The sequence below is a fragment of the Pseudoliparis swirei genome, chromosome 24, assembly GCF_029220125.1.
Source record: "Pseudoliparis swirei isolate HS2019 ecotype Mariana Trench chromosome 24, NWPU_hadal_v1, whole genome shotgun sequence".
NCBI classification, from domain to species: Eukaryota; Metazoa; Chordata; class Actinopteri; order Perciformes; family Liparidae; genus Pseudoliparis; species Pseudoliparis swirei.
Window position 1 is genome coordinate 2,896,049 of NC_079411.1, and position 17,875 is coordinate 2,913,923.

At 43.8% G+C, this 17,875-nt stretch overlaps 1 pseudogene; it reads left to right on the forward strand.

Moving 5' to 3' along the window:
* Nucleotides 1-11,594: 11,594 nt before the first annotated feature.
* Nucleotides 11,595-17,875, forward strand: part of LOC130189751 (3-ketoacyl-CoA thiolase A, peroxisomal-like) — a 28,629-nt pseudogene continuing 22,348 nt past the window's right edge.

The following is a 17,875-nucleotide window of genomic DNA, read 5'->3' on the forward strand; positions in this document are numbered from 1 at the left end:
CACCAAGAAACAAGATCAAAGTCGCATGAGATTTTAACCTAGCTCTTGTAAAGGGAGCACAGAATAAATCTAAAGGAGCAGAACAGCAGAAAATAATGAAGAAACTAGAATGGCACTCAGAGCCGATACCTTCGCAATAATACAAGATTGCTGAATTATGAACATTTTGCATAGTTGCATGCTAAATTGACAAAATGTATCATATGGTAAAAAAAAAAGATGGACCTTCTCGACTTTGACCTGACTGATCCCAAAATCAACTGAATATCCTAGATAATAAATCTAATCATCCCACCAAATTATGATTCAAGAAGATTTGATCGTTCAGTGACCTCCCAACTGACCGACTGGATCCCAAAATCTAATCAACTGGTCCTGATAATAAATAATCATCTCACCAAAATGTACATTCGTCTAATATTTTTGAGTTTCATATAACACGTATACAACAATAAATAAATATATTTATTATCAAATAACCTTCCGCATTAACGCCAAGGCACAACGAAGCCTTCTGCACCTACTTAGAGATGCCTTACTGTTTACTCAGGAAATGTTGGACCACTAATGGATCCGCGGTATTCATAGAGGCCATCAAAGGTTGCATATGAACATAACTTCACATCTGAATAAAACCAGATTTGGCCAAGAATGAACAGTGAGACTATCAAAAAATGTTGAAGAATGAATCAGCAAAATGTGTGCAGGTTTTTGCATTCATCCTGTATATATATATAATATATTTTGTATGGTTTTTGTCTGAGTATCTTTAGATATGCATGCGTGTTCATCTTTTCTTTTGCATATATTTCTAAACCCAATAAAGATTTTGAGCACAAAATAAGAGGCCTAATGCAGCCAATCTTGATCATGTGTCCCAAGGCAGCTTAATCAGATCAAGCAGGAGGCGGCTCTTCCTGTTTTCGTAATGAACGCGGAAATTCAAAGTAAAGGTAAACCCCGTATTTAGACACTCATATATTAGCGATAACCTCCACGCTTTATGGGTCGCTTCTCCTCTTCATCCCACAACAAGGCAAGAGTTGACGGGGCCGTTGACTTCCATTTGTAAATTGCTGTATCGCCTGCCGCACACAGGCACTCCACAGGCACGCTTATCACGGCGCTAGTTGCTGCGTGATCGAGCCCCAAAGCTAAGGCGTTAATCCCGTGGTTGCAAAATATACCGATGCATCACTAGCAAGTTTGTAAGAGACCTGATGGTCACTTTAATTGAGAAAAAGCAGAGACTGCCCGTCATGTGTTTCTTGCCGACCAATGTGGTTTCTGGGTGACGCAGCAGCTCTCCTCTCTTCAGGGTGGCTCACTTACCTGCAGCTCTGTGGGTGTAAACTCACCACCTCCTGAGACTCCCACACAGTCGCCTGGCTTTTACCTCTGTTTTAAATCCGTGAGATATAATTGATTTTTACCAGTTATTACAAATCATACACATCATAAATACATAAAGGACTAGATTAACTACTTGGAACATTTGAACCTTCCTACAACAATGAGAAACCACAACAACATATTATGTTTACCACATTCAGAGAGACAGAAGCACGATGACATCCCATAGTGAAGCAGATGGCTTCTCCAGAAATATATAAGGACTGCAAAGACATTGTAATTCCTCTGAAGTAAAATGTACAGATACTCCTCGCTGAATCAAAACTACCTGAATCAACACTAGCAGTTACATAATTGGCACCAGCCAGGTGCACAACCAGAGGAGTCACTTATCCAGACCAATTAGCTTACAATGCAGAAAACTAAAGGGAGTGGGATCCTCAGCCTCGCCGACTCATGGATCGCATTACTAGGCTCAGGTCACAATCGTGTTGTTTGAGTTCTTACAACCATGTTTACAGGTTTTGTCCACAGTCATCTCAACAGATTCATAAACAAATAAAGTGACGACATAATATTTATTCTCATTAAATAATCATACAATAAAACATCTCAGATTTAAATATTATATAATGTAGAGGTCTTCAATCTTAATGAAGCCCATGACAACAAAACTATTCATCAATGTTTCTGTGTATCAGACAGAACAACAAATTATTGATTTACCAAAGTCAAACTTCCAGCTTCATGTATTTATATAGGTCAGCAGGAGACCAGACACACCAGGCAGTACTTCAGGGCCTTCAGTTTGCTCCAGTGCAGACGCTACAGGGAACTTCTCCTGGTCTGGACTCTCTTGTGTTCTGAGCTGCTGCCGTTGGCTTTCTGCTGAGCTCACTGTCTGAACTTAGAAAGAATCTTCAGAGAACAAAGGTTGACCCTCAGATCTGGTCTGGTGGTGAAAACCTCTGTTGGCGGGACACTGGCACCTGTCACTCACATTCACCCAATTTCAGATGCACTTTGCAGAAGTTTTGCAAGTTGTGTCCACTGATTGTTGTGACTGGATGTATGAACATCCACTGGTCTTCAGACAGCAGAAAGTTTCTTCAAGCAGCATCTAGACAATACTGAGGAAGAAAAGAACATTATATTAAAAGGAAGTTTCATTATTTGTTGAAAAGGGAAAAACGGTGTAATTATTTGTATGTCTCACTAAGAAACAAGATCATTTCGCATGATTTCAACCTAGCTCCTCTTCAAAGGAGCACAGAATAAATCTAAAGTGAGTTAAAGAACAGCAGAAATAATGAAGAAACTAGAACGGGCACTCGGTAGAGAGCATACCTTCGCATATCACAAGATTGGGTTATTGAATAGAACATTTTGGCATTAGTTGCACGTCAATGCTATGGTATGTAGATGTTGACCTTTCCTTGCAAGACCTTTCTGACCTTGACCCGATTGATCCCAAAATTCAATCAAATGGTCTCGATAATAACCAATCATCCCACCAAATTTCATGCGATTCAAGAAGTATTTCAATTCCTGTTCAAGTGACCTTAACTCTTTGACCCGATCGATCCCAAAATCTAATCAACTGGTCCCCGGATAATAAAATGTAATCATCCCACCAAATGTCATGCGCGATTCGTTCACTTTTTTGAGTTTTGCGAATAACACGCATACAACAATAACAACACACTATGATCAAAACATAACCTTCCGCATTAATGCTATAATAACCAGTTTTGCACCTACTTTTTAGAGATGCCTTTTACCGGTTTATATTTCATAGGAAATGTCACCACACTAATGATCCTATGTATTCTATAGAGGTATTCAAGGTTGTATATGAATACAGCATCTTACGTTCTTCACATCTTGAATAAACTAGATTTACGCACGAATATGAGACTACTCTAAAATGTTGAAGAATGAATCAGCAAAAATACTGTGTGTGGTGTTTTTGCATGTTCACTCCGTATATATATATATATTTTGTGTATGGTTTTGTCTGTTATCTTTGTATATAAATAGTGTGTTCATCTTTTCTTTTGCCATATTTCAACCCAATAAAAGATTTGAGCACAAAACAAGAGGCCTTAATGCAGCCAATCGGATCACAAAGTCTCAAGGCAGCTAATCAGATCAAGCAGGAGGCGGCTCTCCTTCCTGTCAAAGTGGCATGAACGGGCGGAAAATTGTAAAAGTAAAAGGCAAACCCCATTTTTTGTGGCACAGCGACACCTCCGCTTTTATGGGTCGCTCTCCTCTCTTCATCCTTAATAACACAGCAAGAGCGCGACGGCTGCTTGACTCATTTGTAAACAGTTAGACGCCTGCCAAGACTCCACAGGCAATGAAGCGGCTGGGCCAGGGCGCAAGGTTGCGTAATCGCCCCAAAGTATCCCGGTGCTACATCCCGGTGGTTACAGGTAAATATAATCAGATGTACTCAGTGTTTGTAAGAGACTCTGATGAAGTCAAGCAGAGACTCGTCTCCCGGACCGTCCTCGCCAAGGTGTTTCTGCCGGACCAACGCAGTGACCTGGTGTCTCCTCTTCAGTCCTTCAGGGTGGCTCCGCCTACCTGCAGCCTGTGGGTGTAAACCTCACTCCTGAGACCTGAGACTCACACAGTCGTTCGCTTGCCTTTGTTTTAACCGTGAGATATAATTAGATTTTTTACCAGTTATTACAAATCACGATACACATCATAAATACATAAAAGTGACTCTCAGATTAACTACTTGGAACATTTGGAACCACAAATAAATAAATGAAACCACAACAACAACAACAACAGGCTTTTTCATAAGCCAATTACATTCACAGAGAGACAGGAAGCTATCAGATGCAGATGGATAGTGAAGCAGATGGCTTTCTCCAGAAAAATATACAGACTGTAAAGATATTTAGTCTTCTGAAGTAAAATGTACAGGATACCCTCGCTGAATCAAAACCACTCGAATCAACACAGCAGCTGCTATTACCTTCATATCAGCCAGGTAATAAACCCAGAGAGCCGTCTCATCCAGACCAATTAGCTTTTCATAACAATGTGCAGAAAACTAAAGGAGGGGACTAACGAGCCCCTGCTGACCAAGGATCGTATTAATTGTGTCTGTGGTCAATAACTCGGTTATTTGAGTTCTTTACAATCATGTTTACAGTTTTTGGTTCATAAGTCATCTCAACAATATTCACAAACAAATTAAAGATTTACATATTTATATATTTATTAACGTTAATCACACAATAAAACATCCTGTAAACATTATATAAATGTAGTAGGCCTCAATCTTAATGAAGCTCCATGACAACAAATTATTCATCATCGCTTCCTGTGTGAACATCAGACAGAACAAATTTATTGACGACTCAAAGTCAAACTTCAGCTTCATGTATTTGGTGTCTTTAAAGTCAAGTTCAACTGAATCATATTCACACAACATATGTACATTTATTCTCTTCAATGAATAAAATCATTACAATAAACAAAGAGAGTGATTAGTTTACTCCAACAGGAGAGATGATCAGAGGAGCAGAGTTTATACCATCATTATTAACACAAGGACAGAAGAATGGGAGGAGTTTCTCCTTGAAGGAGCAGCCAGTAAAGGAGTAGATGAGAGCTGCAGCTTCTACGTCATAGAAGGAGACCAGACCCTCCTCATAGTCCACAAACACCCCCACCTTCTGAGGCCCAGACTGCAGAAAGAGACGGACTGACGGTTCGTCAAGAGCTTTGTACTCGTTTCCATTTCTCAGCCATATGCTCCAGTAGCCATATTCGGGTGTCATTTTGATTGGTCCCTTCCTGTTGACCGACTCTCTGGCCACTCCTAAATTCCATTTAGGCTTCCCTCTAACCTCAACCTCAAAGTAAAATCTGCCCGAGGAGACGCTCTGCTTCGCAAAAACGAAATTATAATGAGAGAATCTCTCTGGGTTGTCTGGGAGATTCTTCTTCACATCACCATGTTTCACTTGCTTCCCGTCATCAGACAGGATGAGTTCAGGATGAACTGTTTTCGGATCAAGAGTCACGTCCAGAGCAAACTTCTAGACCCTCTTCATCTCGGCCTCAGCGAACATCTTCTGCATGTCTCTGCTGAGCTGATTCTTCGTCTGAAGCAAAGCTCTCGCCCCTCGCCCCTATGGTCGGTGATGGACGCTGACCTCCGTCCAGTCCTTGGTGGGCGGAGCATCTTTCAGGTTGGGGAAGCTTTGAAGGAGTCGAACGTGGTCTTGTGTGCATTTTCTACCTGTGACGCGAGACTACTGACTACTTGGATCCTGCTAAGTGTCTTCTTTAAATTAATTTATCTGCTGAGTTACTGTTGTATTTGTTGTTTAGAGCTGCTGGATTGTTGGTCTGGACTGTTTTAGGATTTGTTTTGGTAGAGAGGTGTATCTTGATAACTGACACCTGAATCTTCACTCATTGGACGAGCGCTCATCACCTGGTTTCAATTGAGTGTCATTTGAATACCAACGACCAAGGGCTGGTGTCAACGCGGCTGGAGGTAATTGGCACCAACCTGGGCTCATAACCGGATTGGGTCTTTAGCAGACGAAGACTCGGGAGGACAAAGACATAGGAGTCTTCCGTTGGAGTCAAGACTGGGACAAAGACATAGGAGTCTTCCGTTGGAGTCAAGACTCGGAGGACAAAGACATAGGAGTCTTCCGTTGGAGTCGAGACTCGGAGGACAAAGACATAGGAGTCTTCCGTTGGAGTCAAGACTCAAGGAGGGAAAGACATAGGAGTCTTCCGTTGGAGTCAAGACTCGGAGGACAAAGACATAGGAGTCTTCCGTTGGAGTCAAGACTCGGAGGACAAAGACATAGGAGTCTTCTGTTGGAGTCTTCGGGGGTGGCTGTGTATTCCACCATTTTGTGAATATGTGTGTCTTTTCCATACCTGTGCGTATCTCTACTCGTAGTTACTATAGGACTCGTTCATTCATGTACCGGAACCCCTCCTCGGTTATCCTTCCTACCCGTTCTACTCACACCCAACCGCAAGGCCGGTTTCATCTCTTTGCCATGGAGCAGTCGCTTGACTTCCTGGCTCTCACTGAGACCTGGATCACAGCAGACAACACGTCTACCCGGGCTCTCTCCTCGGCCTTCTCCTTCAGCCACACACCCAGACCCTCTGGTCGGGGTGGAGCTACAGGTTTACTCATCTCACCCACATGGTGTTTCTCTCCCTACCCGCTTCCACTCTTTATCCCTCTGACTTTTGAGTTTCATGCTGTGACGGTTACTCATCCGGTTCAACTACACATGGTTGTTCTCTACCGTCCCCCTGGTTCTTTGGGAGATTTATTGGAAGAGCTAGACGCTCTCCTGTCGAACTTCTCGGAACACGGCCCCCCGCTCATCCTTCTGGGTGACTTCAACATCCAGACAGAGAAGTCATGTGATCTATTACTCTTACTGTCTTCCTTTAACCTCTCACTCAGTCCCTCCCCTCCTACTCACAAAGCCGGCAACCACCTTGACTACATTCTCACAAGAAACTGCTCTACCTCCAACCTCACTGTAACTCCTCTCCATGTCTCTGACCACTTCTTCATCTCTTACTCTCTCTCGCTCTATGGTACTGACAACCCACCCTTATCTACAGACTCTGCACCTGTACGCCGCAACATTCGCACCCTCTGTCCCTCCTCCCTGGCCTCCTCTGTCCCTCCTCCCTGGCCTCCTCTGTCCTATCTGCTCTCCCCTCAACTAGCTGCTTCTCACTCATGCAGCCTAACTCTGCCACAGACACTCTCCTCTCTTCCCTGTCTTCATCTCTTGATTCTCTTTGTCCTTTTAAGACACGGTTCCTGAAATCCTCTCCGGCTCCGTGGTTGTCGGACTCGGTGACGCCGGAGAGCCACCCTGCGAGCGACGGAAAGAAAATGGCGCAAAACGAATCAAGCGGAAGACCTGCTCTTCTATCAATCTCTTCTCTCTTCTTTCTCTGCCTCTATCTCTGCAGCCAAAAGCTCTTTCTACCTGACCAAAATTCAGTCTTCCTTCTCTAACCCCAAAAAACTCTTCTCTATCTTTTCCAACCTCCTTGATCCCCCCTGTCCCCCTCCTCCTTCCACCCTTTTGCCACTTTGTCGACTACTTTACAAACAAGATAGACGACATCCGCTCCTCCTTTACTAATCCATCTTCTATCTCCTCACCAACACTAACTTCTTCATCCCCCTCTTCCTCTTTCACCCCTTGTCTCCCAATCAAGTTCTTAGCTTGGTGACCTCCATTTCGACCGACAACCTGCACCTTGACCCCCCGTCCGCCTCCCATTCTCCAGGCTATTGCTCCTGACCTTCTGACCTTTCTCACCCATCTTATTAACAGCTCCCTCTCAACTGGCTGTTTCCCTAACTCTCTGAAGGAGGCGAGAGTCAACCCTCCTGAAGAAACCATCGACCCGTCTGAAGTCAGCAACTACAGACCGGTCTCTCTTCTTCCTTTTCTCTCCAAAACTCTGGAGCGAGCTATCTTTAACCAAGTGTCCTCCTATCTCCACAGTAACAACCTTCTTGACCCTCACCAGTCTGGATTCAAGGCCTCTCAACAGAGACTGCCCTCCTCGTTGTCTCTGAGCAGCTTCACACTGCTAGAGCAGCCTCTCTCTCCTCTGTCCTTATCCTTCTAGACCTTTCTGCAGCATTCGACACCGTGAACCACCAGATCCTTATCTCTTCTCTTCAGGAACTGGGGATCTCAGGCACTGCACTCGCTCTTTTCTCTTCCGACCTCAACGACCGCACTTACCGGGTAACGTGGAGAGGATCTGTGTCTGATCCTTGTCCTCTGACTACTGGGGTTCCTCAAGGCTCCGTCCTGGGTCCCCTGCTTCTCTCTGTACACAAATTCTCTCGGCTCTGTCATTCGATCGCATGGCTTCTCCTATCATAGCTACGCTGATGACACCCAACTGATCTTCTCGTTTCCACCGTCCGAAACACAGGCGGCGGCACGAATCTCTGCCTGTCTGACCGACATCTCTCAGTGGATGTCTGCTCACCACCTGAAGATCAACCCTGACAAGACTGAGCTACTATTCCTTCCAGGGAAAGGCTCCCCCACCCATGACCTGACTACCACCTTCAACAGCTCTGTGTTGGCCCCTACCCTGACTGCCAGGAACCTCGGGGTGACACTAGACAGTCAACTCTCCCTGACAGCCAACATCACTGAGACGACGCGTTCCTGTAGGTACATGCTGCACATCAGGAGAATACGTCCTCTTCTTACTCAGAAGGCGGCACAGGTTCTGGTCCAGGCTCTGGTCATTTCACGCCTTGACTACTAACTCCCTCCTGGCTGGTCAACCTGCTAAGGCCATCCGACCTCTGCAGCTCATCCAGAATGCAGCAGCTCGACTGGTCTTCAGCCTCCCGAAATTCACCCACACCACTCCGCTCCTCCGCTCTCTTCACTGGTTACCGGTGGCTGCTTGCATCCGCTTCAAAACATTGGTTCTGGCGTACCGTGCTCTGAACGGATCGGGCCCCGTCTACATCCGGGATATGGTCACACCGCATCGCCGCCCGGCTCGGCAACAGCCAACCGACTTGTGACTCCTGCACCTCGAGCTCATCACTCTACATCCAGACTGTTTGCTGTCCTGGCTCCTCAGTGGTGGAACGAGCTCCCCACTGACATCAGGACAGCAGAAAGTCTCTACATCTTCCGTCGGAAACTAAAAACACATCTTTTCCGACTATATCTGGAGTAAAACACAGATTATCACTTCCGTGGCTCTTAAATAGCTCTGACTTATGGTACTTTTGTAGTTCGACTATGTTGAGGAAATGTTACTTCCTGTATTCTTGTTGTTCTTAGTTTGTACTCTTGGATGAAATGCACTTATTGTAAGTCGCTTTGGATAAAAGCGTCTGCTAAATGACATGTAATGTAATGTAAAATGAAGTAGAAAGATGGTCTTATGCATGGGGATTCAAGTTTTCTGTCGGGAAAACTAAAACAATCATGTTTACTAGGAAGAGAGGTGGTTACTCAGCTAAAGCTATATGGGCAAATTATTGAACAAGTGAAGGTTTTGAGGTTTCTAGGGGTGTGGTTAGATGATAAGCTAACATGGAATTAGAGATTCAGATGATAGTTCGAAATGTACAAATATTTTAAATGTGATGAGGTGTCTAACCGGTCGGAATGGGGAGCCAGCAGGCCTGCAATGAAGAATATTATATTGTGCTGATGAGATCAGTTTTGATGATGGGTGTATAGCGTTTGGAACCGCGGCAAAACATCACGAAAAAGTTGGATGTGGTAAACTCCGGCTCTGAGACTTTGTTGTGGGGCTTTGAGAACAAGTCCTGTGTCTGCTCTCCAGGTGGAGGTGGGTGAGATGCCGCTGCATTTGAGACGTAAACAGTTAATGTTGAGCTATTGGGCCAATCTGAAGGGCATTCCGTGGACAAGCAGCCAACAAAGGCTCATGCCGTGTTGGGAAAGCCAAAGGACAAACGGGCTGCTGGAGTCGTGGACAATCTGCAAGGGAGATGGGGTTGAATCAGATCAAATCCACTGCTACCGCGTCGCTATCGGTAACACCTCCTTGGTTATTTTCCTCAGTATTTGTTGATCAATTTTTTCTCACTCTGAACAAAACCCAAGCACTTAAAAACATTGACAATATTGCAGGAATGGTGGAGGATCATTAAAGACATATAAATCATTTACTCCGGCATTCACGGATGGATCGAAGATCTCGCCCAGGTAGAACCTGATGAAGTCAAACGGAGATCGTCGGACCATCTGTCGGTGTATCCAGTCGAGACATTGGCCATTCTAGCAGCACTACAGTGGGTGGAGGAGGGTCAGATAAGTACGGTCATCATTTGTTCGGATTCCAGTTCAACATTATTGTCATTACAATCACTCACATCTAACAGCAGGCAGGACTTAATCAATGAAATACACAAAGCACTTTTCCGTCTTAAGCATATGGGTATGTTGGTAGCATTCATGTGGGTGCCGGCACATCGAGGGGTAAAGGGAAATGAAGCAGCAGATAAACTAGCAAAGCAAGCATTGGAATGTCAGAACAAGAAGGACATTTTATTTAGCAAATCAGAAGCTAAATCACGAATAAAAATATACATTATGAAGGAATGGCAGCACAGTTGGGAGGCAGGAGGCACAGGAAGACATCTGTATACTATTCAGAAGGAGGTTAACAAGGGGAGGACAACAATATTTAGCACTAGAGAAGAAAACATATTGAGTAGACTCAGGATTGGACATACAAAGCTAAACAAAACAATGCAATTAATTAAAAAACACCCAACCGGACTGTGAGTACTGCAAGACAGCAGAAACGGGGATCATGTCATGTGGCATTGCCAGACATTTAGAAAGCGGCGAGGCAGGTTGAAGAGGAGGCTGGCAGGAGGAGGGGTGCAATTGAGGGATGCATTATCCTTGGGGGCAGGAAGGGTGCTGCAGTATCTGAAGGAGACAGGGTTGAAGAGAAGAATTTAGGGCACTGAAGTTGACAGGGCTCCCTTCATAGTTTAGTTTATTTTTATTTATTTTATTTTTGAGGGGATAAAGTGCTAGATATTTCAAGTTCGCAAAGAAAGGCAGTAGGTGGCGGTAATGCACCAGTTTGGATGCCAGCCGCCTAAAAACAAAAATCTAAAAACAAGAAGAAGAAGAAGAAGAAGAAGAAGAAGAAGTAGAAGGGGCTTCCTGTGAGACCTCCCGAGTGCTCGTCTTCACGCCTCGTGTCTGCGCTCCACAGGCGACTAGAGAAAGGCGTGGACCACCTGACCAACGCCATCGCCGTGTGCGGTCAGCCGCAGCAGCTGCTGCAGGTGCTGCAGCAGACTCTGCCTCCGCCCGTCTTCCAGATGCTGCTCACCAAGCTGCCCAGCATCAGCCAGGTAGGCGGGCCCAGCGCTCCTCTCGACCTCCGCGAGTCCTTCGGTTCTCCACGCGGGAACATGCGGGAGCAGATGAACATAACGACGGGCCACCACGAAGAGAGACCAACCCGTGTGTTGTGCTCCGGTCCTGCAGCGGATCGTGAGCGCCCAGAGTCTGAGCGAGGACGACATGAGGACCAGGAGGAGACCGCCCCCGAGCCCTCCTCCTCCTCCTCTTCCTCACGTGGACCCTCCGTGACGACCTTGCCAACGCCTCGGCCTCCACCACGCCGGAAGTGGAATTTAGTTTTTTAAATTCCTGGTTCATCCATGACAGTAGTGTGTGTGTGTCTTTTAATTTAAATGACCCGTTTTGGGGTATGAAGAGTATCTGGATCATAACAGCCCCCCCCTCCCGTCCCGACAGCATCGTGTACCAGGGTTACTCCGTCCTCGCGGTTCCTTTATCAGTCGTGCAGGGCTCTCAAGTTTTGAAGACGGGCAAGCGTGAGATTTCCATCAGCACTCGATGCTCACCTGAGCTGAGCGTTGCGCGCGCCGGCATCGAGCCGAGAAGAATTGTTGACGGGGGGCGGGGGGGGGGGGGTGCTAGTGACTCTCTCTTTGCTCCATCCCGATGCGCGCAGGCCGGCGTCGGACCTCTGCAGCGATGGACCAATCGATCACGATCGGCGTATTGAACACCCAAACATTAAATAGCCGAGAGTTTTTTCAGCGTGAGGAATACGATGTGTGGCGGGAGTGCGTGAGTTAAGACCGAAATGCGTGAGACTTGAGAGCCCTGCATTCACACACTAACCTTCATTTATTCACACTCACACACAACATCACACACACTCAAACGCTCACTCACACAAGATCATTCATTCACACACACATCCTCTCACACACTCAAACACACATACACAATATCATTCATTCACCCACCTTCACGCTCATATCTGTATTAATTCACGTGTCATTTACTCGATCGCTGATCATCTACAGAGCATCGACCGCTCGGACTCGATTCGCTGTAGTTTGTCCCTCTGCGCTTTCCGTCCCGCCAGTTGACAGCTGGGAGCAGAGTACGAACTCCATGTATTAATCTCGCAGATTAAACTCTGGTGTTTTGTCGTCATAATGCACAGATTAAAAGTCATTTCGGGCCACTTGTCGTCCTCCGGTTCCCCGAGGTACACGCGGGATGTACGGCGGACGGAGTGCGGCTCGGCGCCGGGCAGCAGCCCGCAGGACGTGGTGGTGGTTCACGGACGGAGGACCGCCATCGGGAAAGCGAAGAGAGGGGCGTTCAAGGTAACTGGGACTAACGAGTACTCATGAGCTCAGAAAACATGTGTAACTTTATTGCTGCTAGTTGTACGACATGAAGTTACGAATACTTCATGTACTTTAACTACATAATCTGAAAATACTTATTTTACTTGTAAATAAAAACATAAAGATGAGAATACTTATTGTACTTTAACTACATAAATCTGAAAATACTGATTGTACTTTAACTCCATGAAGCTACGAATACTCCTTGTACTTTAACTCCTCCCCTGACCTCTGACCTCTGACCTTTGGGGTTAATGAGCCCTGCTGCTTGTCTGCAGGACACGACGCCTGACGAGCTGCTGAGCCGTGATGCGCTGCGGTGCTCGCATCGTTGGCCTTCCTCCCGACCGGCTGGGAGACGTTTGTGTCGGTGGGAAACCGAAATATTTTAAGATTTGATGTACTTATTTGTGTACTTGTGTGTACTTGCATGTACTCTTGTTTACTTGCGTTTACTCTTGTTTACTTGTGTGTGTACTCTTGTGTACTTGTGTACTCTTGTGTACTTGTTATTGCTGGTGTGTTTTTTATATTTTCGTTGTGTATTGCTGTCTGCAGGTAACGTGCTGCAGCCCGGAGCCGGTGCTGTGATGGCCAGGGTGGCTCACTTCCTCAGGTCAGACTCCTCCTCCTCCTCTTCATCATCATCACTGACTCACGCGCTCGTCCTCCTCCGTCCCGCCGCGTGTCTCACAGCTCTGTCTTCGTTTCAGCGGGTTTCCGGACACGGTGCCGTGTTACACCGTCAACCGGCAATGTTCCTCCGGCCTGCAGGCTGTGTTCAACATCGCAGGTACAAGCTCTCACATCACAGATATATATATATATATCATTTATTTATTGTATATATATTATTTATAAATATTTATTATATATACATATATATATATATATATATTATTCATGTATTTGAATTTATATATGTGTGTATATATATATTATTTATATAGAATTTATATATATGTGTGTGTGTGTGTATATATATATATGTGTATATATATTAGATATATTAATTCATTATATATATTATTTATTATATATATATATAAATATGTTTATATTAGGGCTGGGCAACGATTAAAAATTGTAATCGCGATTAATCGCATGATTTCCCTGATTAATCGCGATTAATTAATCGCATTTGTATATGCAAAATCCAATAATTAATTCAAAAGTAGTGTATAGCGCACTTCTATTTGAAATGTTCTGCCATATGAATGAAAGTGCCATAACATGTGTTGTCCCTGTTAGAGTGAGACACCAGAAAACACTTTCAGTGCAGTTTGTCAATTCCTAGAACTTGACACTTATTTTAAATGTTCTTCCATATGAACTAAAGTGCCATAAAATCTGTCAGGACATTGTCAAACGCAGTTATGCAGAGACACTGTGACAGAACGCTGGAGACTGAAGCAGGGTCATGATCAAAGGCAGTCGTCTCGCAGCAGCGATCATCTCTGGTGCTCTATCTGCTCAGTGTGGTGACTTTATCTGAAACATTCCACTGCTGTGCAACTTCAGTAAAGTGTCCCGCGCACGTTTCAGCATCATGTGTGTCCTCTGTTTTCATCACAGTCAGGACATGTGAATGCAGCGCCCACTTCTCATCAATATAATGCAGTCACTCCGAGGTCATTGTGGTTACCGAGTGATGTCCAGTAGGGAGACCAGATTTGAGTTTGTGAAAAAGAGGACACTTCGTCTGGGGGGGGGGGGGGGGGGGGGCTGATATTAAACATCTCTCTTGTTCTGCCTGGTTTGTGATATACATGCCTAAAAGGTGCCTAATATTTCTAGACTGAAATAATATCGGCATTATAAATATTATAACTATGAGGATTTTTTAGTTGCCTATTTTGTGGAGCCCCCTCAGGACTTTGTGCCCTACGCACAGCGCGTAGTGCATGAGAGCGGCGACGCTGGTTGTAGTGTATAGCATGCCGCACAAACAGCAATGAACTAGTGGAGGCGGCAAGGTGCTCCGTGTTGCCAGATTGGAGATGGTGAAGTATCGTACCAAAGGCTCAAAATGGTTGTATTTGGAGGATAATTATCGTGTATCTGGCAACCCTGAGATCGGTCGACCAATGACTGTCCTCTAAACCGTCAGAGCTCACGTTTTGTTAAACCGCGAATGACTTTCTTTTCCGGCTCCGCAGCAAGCAGTAGCAGACTTTTACAAAATAAAAGCCTGTGAGCAACACACTTTTACAATAATAAATCTATCTTCTTCTCCTTCTAATTATTATTATTATGTTTGTTTGTTTTTTGTTGTTGTTGTTTTTTCCCCCACAAATACTCTGACTTTATGTTATTTCCATTGTTTTGTCGTCTCCATTGTTTATTGTCCTCTAGGTGTTATGTCTATGTATTGTCTTTTGTCTTTTTTTTTAAACATGCGTTAATGCGCGATAAAATAATTGTCGGCGTTAATTAAGTGATGCGTTAACGCAAGATTAACGCGTTAACGTGCCCAGCACTAGTTTATATATATATATATTATTCATATATTCAATATTTAGAAAAATATTTGAGTTTTCTTGTTTAAAATAGAAATTTAAAGAATAAAATTGTATTTCAGTTGATTTGTTGAATCAGAATGCATACATTTTTTTTAATTGCATTAGAAAATAAAGAACTTTATCACAATATTCTATTTTCTGAGACAGTCCTGTTATATATTATTCTATAATAATTATATATATATATATATATCAATATGTTTATATATATATATATATTTGAATATATATACATACGTGTGTGTGTGTAGGAGCCATCAGGAGCGGATCCATTGACCTCGGCCTCGCCTGTGGGTACGTTTCATTTGTCGGTGAAATACAGAACGATTCAAATCAAAGCATGTGGTTTTTTTCTTCTCTTTACCAGAATATCTCTCTCCCTCTCCCTCTCAGTGTGGAGAGCATGTCTCTGGGTGAGATGGGGAATCCAGGAGATTTGAGCTCCAGGCTGACGGAGGTCGACAGAGCCAGAGACTGCATGATCCCGATGGGGTGAGGCCTCAGACCCCCCCCCCCCCCTGAAGGCTCCAGCTGAGCACCATTAACGTTCGGACTGTGACGCCAATTTAAAATTTGAAGTGAAGCAGTTAAAGTGCAGAGTTCCCGTTTTATTTAAATAGATAAAACAACAATATGTACGGTCCACATGTTGTTTGTTTGTTTGTGCAGCATCACCTCAGAGAACATCGCAGAGAGATTCGGGGTCTCCAGAGAAAAGCAGGACGCCGTCAGCTCGCAGCAAAAGTGAGCAAGAGAACGTTATTTTTTTACAACTAACAGTAGTATCAGGAAAATGTAGCAAAAGTAAAACAATTTTTATATATATATTCTTTTTAGTAAGTATTTATAGATTATATTTGTATATATATATTTTTTGTTATTTATATATATATATTTAATGTGTATATATATATATATTTGTCTGTGTATATATATATTGTATTTATTTATATAATGTATATATTCATTTATATTATATAAAATGAGATGCACTACTGCTCAAAAGTTTGGGATCACTTAGAAATGACTTTATTTTTCAAAGAAAAAGCAATTGTTTTTTCAATAAAGATAACATTAAATTAATCAGAAATACACTTACATTGTTAATGGTAAATGACTATTCTAGGTGGAAACGTCTGGTTTTAAATGAAATATTCCAGAGGTGTATAGAGGCCCATTTATGTGCAACTATTACCCTAGTGTTCTATCGGTACATTGTGTTTGCTAATCGCCTTTAGAAGACTTTGTAATGTCTGATTAGAAAACCTGTGCAATTATGTTAGCACAGCTGAAAATAAAGAAGTGATGGTGATAAGCTACAACTGGCCTCTTTGAGCTTGAAGTTTGTAGAACAAATTAATATTTCAAATATTAATCATTTCTAACCTTATTAATGTCTTGAATATATTTTATATTCATTTTGATAAATAAAAGTGTGATTTTCATGGAAGACATCAGAAATTGTCTGGGTGATCCCAAACTTGAATGGGTAGTGTATATATATAAATTAATTAATATATAACTATATTTATTCTAATATATATTTATATGTATATATATATGTATTTATTTTGAATAGATTATTATATTTATATATTTATATAATTTAGAATTTATATTATATATATATTATATATGTATATTATATAACAATATATATAAATACATATAAATGAATAATATATAAATATTATGGTGGATATTTCTAAACCCACACAGAGCGGCCCGCAAGTCAGAGCTTGGGTCTGTTCGAGCTGGAGATCGCCCGGTCACCACGCCGGGTCCAGGACGCCCTTGAGGGCAGCGAGCGCTGGTGACGGTCTCCAGGGGACGAGGGGTCCGGCGGGGACGAGCTGTGGCGGGACTGAGCAAGCTGAGGCCGGCCTTCAAACCGGACGGCACCACCACGGCAGGTCGGTCGGCCGTCGGGTCTGAGTGAGTCCGATTCTCTCAGCTGTCAGTGACTCAAACCCTTCGCGGGTTCTGTCTCAGGTAACTCAGCCAGGTGAGCCGCGGGGCAGCGGCCGCGTACTTTGATTGGACGCCGGGCTGCGGTCGAGGCTCCTGGAGTCTGCCGGGTCCTGGGAGTCCCTGAGGGCCATGGCTGGCAGTGTGGGGTCCCCCAGGACCTGATGGGGATCGGACCCGGCGGTCGCCATGTCCCTGCAGCTCCTGGAGCAAGCGGGTGGGGACTGAAGTGCACTAGTCTTCAGTACTTTTATACTACTTTGTATTTCTCAGAGGGAAATATTGTATTTTTTTTACTGCACTTGATTTATTTGATACTTAAATCACTCGATTTTTGACAGTAAAAAAAAATAGTCAACAGATAAAACTTTTTTTTATTGTGTATGTATACTATATATTAGGGCTGTCGTTAAGCGTTAAGCGTTAATCTATCACGATTAATTTGGCGACATTAACGCTTTTCAAAATATTTTAACGCACTAACGTCGCGCCAACTTTGTTTACTTCCGGTGTGCGTATGAAGTTTTTACACTCCTCTGAGTGTCAAACCGCTGGCAGTATCAGTTCTAACACTGTTCTTTCCCGTTTTTAAAACAATAATTTCTCTCACGTAAAATAAGTAGCATAAATCAGTTTAAACTCGGGGATGAATCAGTCGGGTTTCCTCCTGCTCCTCCTTCCTCTCGCCTCCCCTCTGATACACACAGAGGAACGGAGGGAACGGCGTGTCGGGTGCCGGTGCCAGAAAGAACTCGTCACACGAAACCTTCACCGTTAT